Source organism: Sphaerodactylus townsendi, linkage group LG04 (assembly GCF_021028975.2).
Source record: "Sphaerodactylus townsendi isolate TG3544 linkage group LG04, MPM_Stown_v2.3, whole genome shotgun sequence".
Classification (NCBI taxonomy): Eukaryota; Metazoa; Chordata; class Lepidosauria; order Squamata; family Sphaerodactylidae; genus Sphaerodactylus; species Sphaerodactylus townsendi.
In genome coordinates, this window is record NC_059428.1 from 156419470 (window position 1) to 156432729 (window position 13260).

Here is a 13260-nt window from a genome sequence, read left to right on the forward strand (position 1 = left end):
AATAGAACAGCAGGCGGGAAAGAAACAAAGCGGCCCACTCAAAATAAACCCCTCGTGTTTCGCGATCAGATGTGGGACACAAATACAAATCACCGCGTCTGAGAATCAACGGGGTGGCTCGTGCCTGTTATTAAAGCACTGTAAAGAGGGCAAGGGAAGCAATTCTGCATGTTGTTGGTGGCGGTGGGGACACCTTGGGCATGCAGAGAAGTATCAGTTTGGAAAACAAACAAAGGACTTTCCCTGTAAAAAGGGCACGATGAAGACCGAGCATGCTCCTGGAGGAATGGAGTCTTATGAGCTGTTGGGAGTCACTTAAAGGGGGGCGGGGGAATTAGGGAGGTGGGGAAATCTGCTTCCCCAGGGGCTTTTAGGCGTTTCTGTGTGGGGAATAGATTGAAAGGGGAAAGCATGGGATTTCTTTCATATTTCTCCTCCCGTGATTTTCCTTGCAGGCCCTGTCTTTTAATAACAACAAATCCCTCTCTGTGGCAAAGGACGCCACCCGCAACAAAGGGCCAGTCACACCCGATTTCCCCCACGTTAGCATCCCGATTAATCAGAGGAGTTCGATCCGCCTCGCACCAGTTGCCTCCATCCTGCCCAGAAGGCCTCCCCCCCCACCAAATGAAACATCCTACCAAAAGTCAAACCCACAGAACACAGAACAAAATATCAGGTACGTTGACTGTCAAGAGCAGGGGTCTTCAAACTATGGCCCTCCAGATGTTCATGGACTACAATTCCCATCAGCACCTGCCAGCATGGCCAAGTGGTAGGGCTCATGGGAATTGTAGTCTATGAACATCTGGAGGGCCATAGTTTGAAGGCCCCTGGTCAAGAGCCTCTAGTGCTGCTGCTGGGATTGTGGGGAGGGAGCGGTTCAGCCCCTTCTCCCCTCTGCCTGCTGGCCCGCTGCATCCTTTCTAAGAGGGCGGCTTCTATAGCTTGCTCCTGTCTTTCGTGGACTGTGCCACTGCAAGCCTGGACGATACTTCCTCATCCAGTTAGGTGACTTGGGAAACCTGCCCACCCAAGTCGCGTGGCCAGCATAAGAGAGTCCTTTCACCATCCTGCTCCTCATCTGACAGTCAAAACAAAGTTAAGACGTCTGTCTCTTCTGCCGCTACAACGAGCGAACAAAAGGAGAGGTTCCCAGGGACAGTGGAGTGGGAAGGCCCAATGAATTATTCAAACCCCTGATGCTGTGGAGATGCTAACAGGTAATATCTTTGAAGGGCTCTCTGATTCGGTTATGGTGTTATCAGCTGGCAGACAGGTCTAATTGGCTCTGTCCAATTGTGGTGGGATCAGATTTGCCCGGCCGGCCAAACTCTTGTTTTTTAAGCAATGCAAATAAACCCAGATTGCAGTAATATAATTAGGAGACTCTCTAAAAAGGCTATTACTAATTCATCGTAATGGTGCCTAAGAGCTTTAGATAAGTACAGCACGATTTACATAGGTGTGGGGAAACGAGTTAACTCTGACCGGGAAATATCACTGGAGGCATTCTGGAGAGTTTATATCATAGGTGTCAAACTCGTGGCTCTCCAGATGTTATGGACTACAGTTCCCATCACCCCCTGCCAGCATCTGGAGGGCCGAAAGTTTGACACCTGTGGTTTATATACCTCCAGGTTAGCCTACGGGGTCATTCCTTTCTCCATTGCAGCCTCCACAGTGAATCAAGAGTAGCAAACAAGAGAAAACCTAACCTAATATCTCACAAGGTGAGGGCAACTAATTACAAGTATAGGAGCATAAAGAAATCATAAATATTGCACAATCTAGAAGTGGGAAAGGAAGATAAGAGGTTGTGGCGGGTTTTCCGGGCTGTGTGGCCGTGGTCTGGTGGATCTTGTTCCTAACGTTTTGCCTGCATCTGTGGCTGGCATCTTCAGAGGTATATCACAGAGAAAAGTCTGTTTCGCACTGTGCCCAGTGAGAAGGGAAAGTTCAGTGGGGTATATGTTGTCCATGTGCCAGGGTGGGGAACCAATCAGCCGTTTCTGTTTTCTTCTCTTTTACCCGCTTCTGTTTTCTTCTGATGCTTCAGCACCTTGGAGAGGGGGAAGCTTTAATTACGGCTCTTATTTCAGAAGCAAATAGCGGAGCATGCGGCAGCGTCTCATCTGCTTTTCCTTTTTCGAAACCCTCGATAAGCTCCTTTGGCTGGCTCAGCCTATAGGAAGCAATAACAGAAGCCTGAACAGTAAAAGCATTCCTCCTTGGAAAAACGGAACTTGCTATGCAAAGGTGTGGTTGAGTGCATTGTATTGCGGGTGTGGTTATCAGCCCATTTTTTAAGTACTGGGAGCCAAGCCTAGTTAATTCTCAGAGTCTCTTCTTTCTTGTTGAAGTTGTCTTGGTGCTTGTGAATTTCAGTGGCCTCCCTGTGCAGTCTGACATAGTAACCTTCTGAATTGTCCAGAATTTCCATGTTCTCAAATAAAATGTTATGCCCAGTTTTGTTTAGGACATGTTCTGCAACTGCAGATCTTTCAGGATGGTTAAGCCGACGGTGTCTTTCGTGCTCCTTAATACGAGTCTGAATGCTGCGTTTTGCGGTTCCTGTGTAGACCTTTCCACAGCTGCAGGGTATTCGATAGATTCCTGCAGAAGTGATGGGGGGGGGGGGGTGTTGTATCTCTCTTGTCCTTTGCTGAGTGTAGCATCTGCTGTATTTTCCTGGTGGGTTTGAAGATGGTTTGTAGGTTATGCTTATATGAAGATAAGAGGGATCACTTGTGGAGCAAAGGCTTTGCCAGTCTTTTGATTGCTACAGATAATGGCCGACTGAAAGGGTATAATTGGCCCAACTATTTTTATTTATTTATTTATTTTTTCAATTTATTATACCGCCCCATCCCCGTAGGGCTCTGGGCGGTGTACAATACAATGCACATATACAAATAAGAATGCACGTATACAAGTAAATAGCTAAAACCATTAAAAGCAGCAGAAAATTAAAACTAATATTAAGATTAAGACTAACAGACAATGGCGTCCGACAAATCTATATTTCCAACCCCTCTTTCAGAGGGAAGATAAGCAAACCCCAGAGGGGAGGGGGACAGAGGTAAGGGCCAGGGGGGGGGGGCACCATCAACGGCTGGATCCTCCAAAAGCCCGGCGGAACAACTCCGTCTTACAGGCCCTCTGGCGTGGAATTCCAGTAAAGGTCCCGCAGGGATATCCCGGACCAGATTGGAGGGAGAGTGTTCCACACCAGGCTGGGAGCCAAAGAGCTGTAAAAGCCCTGGCCCGTGTGGAAGGCTCAGCCGTGATTATCATCGAGGGGCCAGGGGGACCACCCAGTAGATTGGCCTCACTGCAAGAGCAGAAAGAGGCCGTAATATAGGAGGACATTACATGGGAAGCTTAAGTCGCGGTCCCGAAGATTAATGGGCGAGGTCCCAGGCCGCGTAAGGCCTTGAAGGTCAACACCAACACCAACACCAACTAGTAAGCTTCATGGGAGTGAGGGATTTTGAAGCCACGTCTCCCAGTGATCCCCAACATGGTTCCTCTCAGTAGGTTTCCTGGCAACTATTTTCTTCTCCTCTAGACGAAATGGCTAATCCTGACTCTCTTGCACCTTATTGTGCCAAGCGATGCTTCCAAACCTCCTCCCAACACTTATCGCTGGAAGTATCGGGTGCCCAATCCCTGTTCTCAACTTTCCAGAAGTGCTCACAGACTCAATGGGAACTGGGGACCTCCTCTGATCTAACCACTGCGTGGCATTGCTCGCATGTTTACTGATCAGTTTCTGCGCAGGCCAATAGAAAATGGGACATGGTCACCTGATATAATTATGAGGGGCTTAGATCGAGGTTGCATTGTTGGAAGCCTCAGCCAATGGAGAAGAGGAGGTTGGATTTGTGGCTGGCTTTTTCTCAACCATAAGGAATGTCAAAGCAACTTGCAAACTCCTTTTCCCTTCCTCTCCCTACAACAGACACCTTGTGACATCAGTGGGGCTGAGAGAGTTCCGAGCGAACTGTGACTGGCCCAAGATCACCCAGCAGGCTTCAGGTGTGGGAGTGGGGAATCAAACCTGGTTCAGCAGATAAGGAGGAGGAGGAGGAGGAGGAGGAGGAGGATTTTTGATTTATACTCCACCTTTCTCTCCTATAAGGAGACTCAAGGTGGCTTATAAGCTCCTTTCCCTTCCTCTCCCCACAACAGTCACCTTGTGAGGTAGGCGGAGCTGAGAGAGTCCAGAGAGAACTGTGACCGGCCCAAGGTCACCCAGCAGGAATGCAGGAGTGTGGAAACACATCTGGCTCACTAGATAAGCTTCTGCCCCTCAGGAGGAGGAGTGGGGAATCAAACCCAGTTCTCCAGATTAGAATCCACCTGCTCTAAACCACTACACTACACTGGAGATGCAGAGGTCTTTGAGAGGCCGCCTCTGTTGGTCTTTCCCTCTATTTCTGCACAAAGAAGGCAGTTGTGATTTCTTGAGTGGCTGCTCCACCTCTGCAGTCAAACGCTGCCGTGGGAGAAAATTGACAGAGGGCAAACAGGCCTGGACGGACAGAATCTGGTGACTGTGTGTTTTCCCCATTGGCCAGCCAGTGCACCGAACACAACTGCCAGCTCGCAGCTTTCCCAGCTCTGATAAGGAGCCTGTTTTACCCGCTTCTGTTTTCTTCTGATGCTTCAGCACCTTGGAGAGGGGAGGAGGTTTAATTACGGCTCTTATTCCAGAAGCAAATAGCGGAGCACGCGGCGACAGCCCCTCATCTGCTTTTCCTCATTCAAAACCCTTGATAAGCTCCTTTGGCTGGCTCAGTCTATCGGCAGCAATAATAGAAGCCTGAACGGTAAAAACATTCCTCCTTGGAAAACGTGCTTGACCCCTTCTGTTTGATAATGCAGGTCCCTGCGAACTAACTCTTTGCCCTCTCCACAAAGTCCCACATGTCAAGGAGCACTCGGGCTGGAGACTTCCTCGACACTGGGCAACAAGATAGAAAGTCAAAAGGGTGTCTTAAATGTGTCCAGGAAAGAAGAAGAGGAGTTTGGATTTATATCCCCCTTTCTCTCCTGTAAGGAGACTCAAAGGGGCTGATAATCTCCTTTCCCTCCCCTTACCCCACAACAAACACCCTGTGAGGTAAGTGGGGCTGAGAGAGCTCCGAAGAACTGTGACTAGCCCAAGATCACCCAGCTGGCATGCTGGAGGACACAAGCTAATTTGGTTGACCAGGTAAGCCTCCACAGCTCAAGTGGCAGAGCGAGAATCAAACCCGGTTCTCCAGATTAGAGCACACCTGCCCTTAACCACGACACCACGCTGGCTTGAAGTGGACGCTGTCCTCCTTCCCTTTCTTGACACTGAGCGAAGAGGAGGAATGTCAAAAGGGTGTCTTAAATGTGTCCAGGAACGGGAGAGACCCTGTGGTTCAACCCCTCCAATGCCTGCCAGGAAGAACAGAGCAGTCCCCAATACGACCCCCTCCTCCTCCTCCTCCTCCTCCTCCTCTTCTTCTTCTTCTCCTCTTCCTCCTTCTCCCTCTCCCCTCCCCTCCCCTCCTCCTCCTCTTCTTCTTCTTCTTCCTCCTCGTCTTCTTCACCTCCTTCTCCTCCTTTTTCATCTCCTCCTTCTCCTTCTTCTCCCCCTCCCCTCCTCCTCCTCCTCCTCCTCCTCTTCTTCTTCCTCCTCATCTTCTTCACCTCCTTCTCCTCCTTTTTCACCTCCTCCTCTTCTACTTCTTCTCCCCCTCCCCTCCTCCTCCTCCTCCTCCTCCTCCTCTCCTTCAACTTCTCCACTGCCGCCGCCTCCTCCTCTTCTTCCTCTTCCTCCTCCTCCTCTTCTACTTCTTCTCCTCCTCCTTCTCCTCCTTCTTCTCCCCCTCCCCTCCTCTTCTTCCTCCTCCTCCTCTTCTTCTTCTTCTCCTTCTCCTCCTCCTCCTTCTCCTCCTTTTCCTCCCCTCCTCCTCCTCCTCCTCCTCCTCCTCCTCTTCCTCTTCCTCCTCCTCCTCCTCCTCTTCTTCTTCTTTTGAAGGATGCAGTTCTGTTTAGGAGGGCACCACCAACTGAAACTGAGGTGTGTGCGAATCTTTGTCTTTGCCCGTGCTCCCAAGGCTGTCTTGTCCTGTGGCAAAGAGAAGGGCGGGTAGACCAGACTGTGTGGATTAATATGAGGCAATTAGGAAGACAAGAGGGAGCAAAAGGTGAGCCCGGATTCATTCTCGGAGGATGTGGAAGGCAAATATTGTGACAAGACCAGCCACTGAAGAAGAACAGCGTGTGCTTTGGAATAATCTGTGCCGAACCCTCAACGCAAGCAAACGAAAGGCGAGGGGAGAGGGGGCCAGTCCGTTATGTAAAACCAGGAACCCCGCTACCCCAAAAGAGGACATCTCACCGGTGTTCGAGGATCAGATTTTGTTGAAAGTAGTCCAGCATATGAAGAAGAAGAGTTGGATTTATAGCCAATAAGGAGATTCAAAGGGGCTTACAAACTCCTTTCCCTTCCCCCCCACAACAAACACCCTGTGAAGTGGGTGGTACTGAGAGATCGCCAAAGAACTGTGACTAGCCAAGGTCACCCAGCTGGCATGTGTTGGGGTTCACAAGCGAATCTAGTTCCCCAAATCAGCCTCCACAGCTCAAGTGGCAGAGCAGGGAATCAAAACCGGTTCTCCAGATTAGAGTGCACTTGCTGTTAACCACTATACCACGCTGGCTCTCTGTGGGAGGAGAATGGGGGTTCCCAGTGGGGTGGCCACGGGTGGCATGGCATCCGCCGACACCTTTCCTGATGCCCACAAAGTATTTCCAGTAAGTGGGCAGGGCCAAGTGGAATCTTTGCCCTGCAGATCTTCTGATTGGATGTGGGCGATTTGATGGACTGTGTAGGGTTTTTTTTTAAATGCTGCTTTGACAGCAACTGCCACTGTAGCTCCAAAGGGTGGGACAGAAGGCAAGCCGCAACAGCCATTCAGTGGGTGGCTCTGCCTCCCGTGGCTGCCTTTCTTGTGGCTGCATGTGTCAGAGATTCCACGGTGCCCATGGGTTTTAAAAGTTTGGAGATCCCTGGAACAGGTTGCCTTGCCCTGCCAGAGACCTCGAAGCATCTCTCCCTAGGCAGGATCAACAAAGCAGAAGGAGGCAGACCAATAGCTTGGCTCCCTCTGAGCCAGTTTCATATGTAATGACTGTTGGAAGAAAGGGACTTTACGCTGTTTCCTGCCTCATCCTACAGCGGGGTTTTTTACTAGCGAGCTAGTGGCTAGGTAGGGACTTAGGAATTTGTCACCTTTACTCTATCATGCTGACTCTATCCCTTTGATGTAGACTGATACTCTTAGGGACTTCCTCCCTTGCTTCCGCCTTCTTCTCTGAACCTCTCCATCTTACCTTCACCATGCCTAGGGAGAGGATGTGTCTCCTACGCATCTGCCTCCATCCAGCTAGATTAGAATAGATAGTGAACCTATCTCTCCACCTGTCTATCCAGAATGGAGTTCACTAATAAATACTCTTTTCATTAGATTAGAAACTACAAATGACTCTGACTTTCTTTTGTGTCTGAAGTTCTCTCTAGCAAGCTCAGCCACACGTGTATGCCCAGGTAAGCTTCCCTGTGTTCAGCCTCTGTGCCGCTCTGCTACTTTTGCAAGGGAAACACACGCACCAGGTGTGGTTCTCCCAACAATGGCTAAGGGGAGGGGCCACTAAGGTGGAGGGGCCATGGCGAGAGCTGGGGCAGAAGTCCCTAGACTTAATCTGCAGTAGGGGGTTACGTATTAGCCTAGCTTAGACCCCTTCCACACATGCAGAACAATGCACTTTCAATCCACTTTTAATGGACTTTGCAGCTGGATTTGACTGTGCGGAACAGCAGAATCCACTTGCAAACAATTGTGAAAGTGGATTGAAAGTGCATTATTCGGCATGTACGAAAGGGGCCACTTGTATTAAAAGCATTGTGAATGAAGATGTGTGAAGCTCCCTCTCAGCCTTCCTTGCTGCCGGTTAAAGCAGAGCTCTTTGGCCATACTAGCATTTGCTGGCTTTTGTTTTTTTTGCTTTGGTCAACTTGAATTAGTTTGATTCTCCTGCCGGTCTGCTGTTTTTTATCGTTCAAGGTTAAACGTTGTTCCTGATATTTCATTAGTCGCCTGAGTTAAGAGGCGGGGTGCTCAGATCTTAATAAAGAAAACAAAAACAAACATGGCTTGTCAGAAGTGACAGTTTTGCCAGAATTGGTTTGCTTTTCCTGTACAGAGGAGGTTCATATTTGCAAATGTCTGCGCAGCTTTTGAAATGATAGTTTTCTGGGTGAATCACTTAATGGCTTTTTATCTGCATCCAGGGCATTCTGTTTTGGAAAGGTGCTATAATAATCTGGACAAGCAATCAATAAAAGGTTGTCCCAGCGGTTTCATATCTTGCTTTCGAATATACAGTATGCAAATTAAATATATTTGCATAGGCTAGTTTGCATGATTTATTTTACTTCTACATTTCAATGTCTCTCCCACACTCCCCATGTTAAATTGTTGAAAGCAAGGGAGGGCAGAAGGCCACAAGGGAAAGGAGTGAAGAAAGAAACAGAATCCTGATATAAGAACATAAGAAGGAGCCTGCTGGATCAGACCAGAGTCCATCTTGTCCAGCACTCTGCTACTCGCAGTGGCCCACCAGGTGCCTTTGGGAGCTCACAGGCAGGATGTGAAAGCAATGGCCTGCTGCTGCTGCTGCTGCTGCTCCCGAGCACCTGGTCTGCTAAGGCATTTGCCATCTCACATCAAGGAGGATCAAGATTGGGAGCCAGAGAGCGAATTCTCCTCCATCAATCTGTCCAAGCCCCTTTAAAGCTATCCAGGTTAGTGGCCATCACCACCTCCTGTGGCAGCATATTCCAAACACCACACGTTGCGTGAAGAAACGTTTCCTTTTATTAGTCCTAATTCTTCCCCCCAGCATTTTTAGTGTATGCCCCCTGGTCCTAGTATTGTGAGAAAGAGAGAAAAAAATTATCTCTGTCAACATTTTCTACCCCATGCATCATTTTACAGACTTCAATCTCTCCCCATAGCAGACCCCTTCTTTTCAAGAGAAACTGGTGTTTAAGCAAGATACTCAGCTTGGACTCAGGCCTCGCAAATCAAGACACTTCTTCCAGTGGAAGCTTCCCATTTTAGGGGATTTGGGAGAGGGCGGATTGAATGATCATCTTTGAAAACATGATTTTCAAATGAGTGAGAACATTCTTGGCATGCGCCTAAGAACCTGCAGAGTCCACGCTCCCTCTCTGGAACAGCTGCTGTGGCAGCAGCTCCTGCGCACGGTGGAATGAAGACACCACACCAGGGTTGCAGGAGTTTAAACCCCTCAAACATGCCAGCTGAAACGTGCAAATTTTACAGCGGCTTCAGCTTTTCCGCGAAGGCCTCCTCGCTGCCGTAAAGCACTTTATTGTGGCGATCTGTAATAAACGGTGTTGCATTCATTTATTGATAAGGACAGTGCGATTATTAATTTATTGGCAATACATTATTTATGACGTTTATAGTTGTAAATAATGAAGGACCGCCTTGTTGCAGAGAATCATCTGATAATCATCTGATAAGGTTAGCTTGCCCGTGAGCTGGCCAAGGTTCATTTTTGTGTTTTCATTGGCCCGTTCCGCACATGCGGAATAAAGCGCTTTCATTCCACTTTCACAATTGTTTGCAAGTGAATTTGGCTATTCTGCCCAGTAAAATCCAGCTGCAAAGTGCATTGAATGTGGATTGAAAGTGCATTATTCTGCAGGTGCGGAAGGGGCCTTTGTCAGTCCAACTTCACCGTTGAAAACTTACGTTATTTTCTCTAGAGGTCATGGTGTCTGTCTAATTTCAAAGTGTGGACGAAAGACAAAATGATAAGGCAACCTTGTTGAAGCCACGCAGGTCTCTAGGATGGTGTAGCGATTAGAGCATTGTTTTGGGTGATCACACTGCTACGGAAGCTTGCAAAGTACTCTGGGTCCAGTCCCTCTCAGCCGAATCTATTTTGGAGAATTGTTATGACATTAGATAAAAGGACGACAGGGAGAGCTGTGTCTGCCTCCCTGATGTCCTTACGGGAAAGGTGGGATAACAACTTCTTTGCTCTGCAGATGGTCTCCCGACCTTCCACGCAGAGACAACAAAACTCGCCTACCTACAGAGTTGCTGTCAAAATTGCCGTCAGATTATGACTACAAAGTTATTCAGTGGTGCTGCTCTCATTGTTTACCTGTTGGAAAGATGGCACCTTGAAAAGTTGGCTTTCCCCGCTGTGCCGCTACCCAGGTGGCAGGTGTTCTTTATAAAAGAAAAAGAAGAAGAAGTCAGCACATAGTGTGTGTACAAAGAGCTTCTTTTATAAGGAAAAAACAAGAGTTCGGGTTTTTTTTTTCAGGTCAAAATGCACGCTCGACTTATTTATTTCTTTAGAAACTCTTCCCTGGAACGAACCGCCCCTGATTAAACTTAAATCCCAAGAGGCGAGAGCCCTCCTCGTCTGCCCTCGTAAATGCTTCTGATTTGGGAATCTGTTTAAATGTCAGGTGGATCAAGAAAGGAAAGCAGGCCCCCGCCGGAGCATGATTAGCACAGAAAATAAGACATTTTCAGGCTAATGCGTGCTGTTCTGGAGGCAGCTGGCAGGAGGCAATCGATCGGAAAACCAGGAGATACGGCAGCGCAGCATGAGCTCTTGGCAAAAGATCTATAGCTAAGTTAAACTGTCAAGGGGGTGAGAGACCCCTTGCTGTGCCCCTGCTTTAAGGCTGACAGGCCCCTCAGCCCCACGGCTAAGAGTCCACAGTCGCGGCAGGATCGGCCTAAATCAATTGTGTGGCCGTGGAGTTTGGAAGGGACTCCGCTGCCAGCCAGGGGGTGGAAGATGGAGGTGCAGGGGAAAAACAGTCCTCTCTGCTCAAGTCCATTAGGGGAAATGTGCCGGGCCTTAAATTAGTCACAACAGCAGGGGCGGTAGCAGGCTACCGCTGAGACTGGAGGGTAGCGCCTGCAATCAGCGTTGCAGGTGCCGAATGACAGGAGACAGAGGAAGACTGGAAATGAAAGAAGAAATGAAAGAAGGGGGAGATAGTGCAGGCTGGGGTTCTATATATATTAATAAGCAATCATCTCGGATTTTAAAAGTAGTGGAAACATAAGGGTTTATGCGTGTGTGTGTGAGAGAGAGAGGCCCCTTTTGCACATGCGGAAGGGGCCACAGAGAGAGAGAGTTTTAGGCCCTTTCCCCACTTACCCTTGTTGGAGGGTTGCTGCCACAGAAACTTCCACCAGGCATCGCAATTCCTGTGCTAGCGCCCACTTGGAGCTTCCCCGACCCACCTTCAATGGGTCATCAAAGAAGCTGCATTTATTTGAAAAGGCTTCAGGAATTACGCGCCTGAGGGGGCTGCCAGAGAGGCAGGCTGTCGGGGCGGCTATGTTCTCGGCTTTCACACCCTGGGAAGTGGGGAGTGTAGCTGTGGACAACCCCACGCTACTTTGGGGAATGGTAGCCTGGGAGAAACTTAAGGTAAGTGGGGAAAAGTGGCCTGTGAAGATCATAAAGCCACTCTTCCTAATCCTTTATGTGTGGAGGCTGGTTGTGGTGCCTCGGGTTTGAAGGGAGAACACTCTTCTCATGCGCAGAGATACCCTTTTTCACTGTCACTGTGTAACATGCATGGCTGAATCCCAGCCCTTGGAAACAGGTACTGGTGCTGAGCAGTGATGGCCACAAGAAAATTTCATTTCAACTCAGCACTTGCAGATTTTTTTACCCACTCCTGTTGCGCCCATAAGGACTACAGACTTGGTTGACATCAGTAATTGAAAAGGGGAGTCTGAGTACTTTGCGCAAGATGTTTAAATTCCATAGCGGAGACCATGTGATGTTTCTTCTTCTTCATCATCATACCCGTGTCAGTGTTCAGGCTTCCATCCTAAGTGTTTGGTTTTGGAGAAGCAAAATGGCCCCTATTCTTTTCTGGACTCCTGAGGAGCTAACTGTGCCCTCTTCTGACTTAGGCACAGAAAACATCCATGTTTATTGTATATGATGTTTTGCCAGAGGCTACGTTTCTTTAAGGGATTGGGGGGGGGGGTCAAAGAAGCCCATAGAGGCAAGGTGTCTTTTCAACACAAAGGGTACAGCGGAAGAGTGGATTTACATGACCAAATCCTAATTTATGTTTCACCATAGATGACTTTTCGGAGAAATCAAAGAGATGGCAGGGGTCTTTCGAGAGCCAGCGTGGTGCAGTGGTTAAGAGCAGGTGGCTTCTAATCTGGAGAAGCGGGTTTGATTCCGCACTCCTCCACCTGAGTGGCGGAGGCTTATCTGGTGAACCAGATGTGTTTCCGCACTCCTACATTCCTGCTGGGTGACCTTGGGCTAGTCACAGTTCTCTCAGAACTCTCTCAGCCCCACCTGCCTCACTTTAAGGTGTCTGTTGTGGGAGAGACAGGAAAGGAGCTTGTCAGCCATCTTGAGTCTCCTCACAGGAGAGCGCGGTGGGGTATAAATCCACACTCTTCTTCTGCTGCTGCTTCTGCTTCTCCTTCTTCTTCTTCAGCTTCTTCTCCAGGCAATCTCACTCAGCCTTCTGTTTTGTACAGGGAGTCTAAATAGAGCATTCCTGACAGCAGCTGTCCATCTTTTGTTCTTTTGTTGTTTCGTTCTTTCGTTTGTTTGTTCGCCTTTCCTTCCTTCCTTCCTTCCTTCCTTCCTTCCTTCCTTCCTTCCTTCCTTCCTTCCTTCCTTCCTTCCTTCCTTCCTTCCTTCCTTCCTTCCTTCCTTCCTTCCTTCCTTCCTTCCTTCCTTCCTTCCTTCCTTCCTTCCTTCCTTCCTTCCTTCCTTCCTTTCTTCCTTCCTTCCTTCCTTCCTTCCTTCCTTCCTTCCTTCCTTCCTTCCTTCCTTCCTTCCCATTTATCAGCCATCTCTGCTTTGCGGAACGGAAGGGAACTTACAATATAAATACAATAACAATGATAAACATGCGTAAAAGACATGCAGTAATTGGTTTCATTTTCAAACTGGTTTCATGGTTAGGACATTTCTCCTGATTTCTACTCTTCTCTCATAGTTTGCCTGCATAGTTGGTGTTACTGACGTGCTGTGTGCTGCCGATTTCCAGATCACATATTTGGAGATTTGCAAATCCTGCTGACATCTTTGTATAACAAAGCAGACATCAATCTTCATTTTCTCCTTCTCCTTTAAAATCATCCTTAAATCTTGACCCTTCAACAA